At 53.9% G+C, this 1,868-nt stretch overlaps 1 pseudogene; it reads right to left on the reverse strand.

Annotated features, from left to right (window-relative positions):
• Positions 1-288: 288 nt before the first annotated feature.
• On the reverse strand, positions 289-858 carry LOC123406132 (annotated as a pseudogene).
• Between the last annotated feature and the right edge of the window lie 1,010 nt (positions 859-1,868).

The following is a 1,868-nucleotide window of genomic DNA, read 5'->3' on the forward strand; positions in this document are numbered from 1 at the left end:
TTAAAAATTAGTTTGCAGCGTGCCGAGAGACTGCTTTGGCACGGCGGGGAGCGCTGGCTCCAGCGGCTGCCGTAAACTTAGCGCGCTCGTAGCTCCAGCAGGTGCGCTAAAATGCAGCGCGTGCTCTCGCACAATATATAGATAGATAGATTAAACGATACATAGGTATTTCACAATACATAGATAAAACGATACATCACATAGATAGGTAAAGAACTACGGTGCAACTAGATAAAAAATTACGGTGCAACTATATATAAACTACGGTGCAACTACTAAAACGTACTCCTACTCGTTTTCATCATCATCATCATCCTCGGTGTCCGAGGTATCGAGCCAAATGTCATCCCAACTTTCATCGTCAGTCCCGAAGAACGACTTCCCACCGGTGTTGACGAGATCGCACTGTGATATGGTCAGTGCCTTGTGCCGACGCTTGCCCGCCCGCTCCGTGCGGCGCCTTGTCGTCCTCTTCGCCCAGAAGGCGTTCTCGGCGGCGACGTCCTCCGAGTGGCGTCGTCGCCACTCCGCCATGGCTCGCTCGTCCTCCTCAGCGATGAGGAGGCGGCACTGCCGTCGACGGTGGTCCTCACGGTCTTGGTATGTTATCAGACGAGGCGGAGGGGCGACGACCTGCGCCTGCTCGCGCGTGTAGACGTCGTGGAAGTTCATCTATGCGCGAGGCCTTCCTAGGCGCCACGCCGTTGCGTCGTATGCGCGGGCGGCCTCGTGCGTGGTCTCGAACTTGCCAAGGCCGAGGCGGACGTCGCCGGACGGGATCTCGACGTAGTAGGTGCCAGAGGGGCGCTCGCGGACGCCACGGTAGCTAGCCCGAAGACCACGGTGGCGCGGTGGCATGGTGACTCGATGGGGGCGCGTCGGTGGTGGGGCAGGGAAGCGGCGACGAAGCGGCAAAGCACGCGTGGCAGTGTGGAGGGCGATGGGTAGCCGTGTGATGAACGCCGTAATTTATAGACGTGCCTGAAGCGGTGCGTCAAATCTAACGCGCGGCCGCCCACTTTCTCTCGCACGCGAGCGATCGTTTACAGCGCGCTACTTTCCTGCCTTCGCTGGAGCGTGAGTTTCCGTTCCCGCACGCGTTAAAATGCCAATTTACCTTGCGCGTCGTTTGGGGCCGCTGTTCGAGATGCTCTAACAAGCTATACAATACAGGCCAACGAATACGTCCTTGATCTGGCAAATTACTGATCGTGATCGTACTTGTCCATATTGTCCGCGAACACATATATTGTGTAGAATAATCCAAACGTGAGCTAGCTTCGTTTTGTCCGGTTAGGATTAGTAGTGTGATCAACGTTACCATGTAATTAGTTTGGAAAAGTGTGCTTCGTGTGAGTTAAGATGGAAGTATTAAGTCGTGCTGTATTTGGAGTAGTCAAACTAGGAAAGTTTGATACGGTGATGTGTTAACCGAGTTGGAGTTGGACAATGATGTCCATGTACTAGCCGGTTTAGGATATTGACGTTTCGGGTGTGGCTGCCTGGCTACGTCTATATAAGCAGTGGCAGGCTATCGAGTTGTATACCAGAAAAACGAGAAAAGCAATAAAGAGATTATTACGAGGCACGACACGTGCCTCTGGCCATCTTCGTGTTGCTGCGTTCGCGTGCGTGTGTTCTGGTCCCGGTGTTTGCGTGAGCGCCGGTGAGATATCGAGTACTACAACTAGTTCGTATACGTTGAGCCGAGTTGCACGTACATGACTAGTCGAGCTGCAGGGTGATCGTGTGTTCGATCCTGAGGGCGAAAAGCCAACAATTGGTATCTAGAGCAAGGTGTGGAGGCTTCGCCGTCAAGTTGCGTCACGTTGGAGTTGTCGTCGCCGTCAAGTTGTGTCACGGACGAC

This window comes from Hordeum vulgare, chromosome 6H, assembly GCF_904849725.1.
Source record: "Hordeum vulgare subsp. vulgare chromosome 6H, MorexV3_pseudomolecules_assembly, whole genome shotgun sequence".
In the NCBI taxonomy this organism is placed as follows: Eukaryota; Viridiplantae; Streptophyta; class Magnoliopsida; order Poales; family Poaceae; genus Hordeum; species Hordeum vulgare.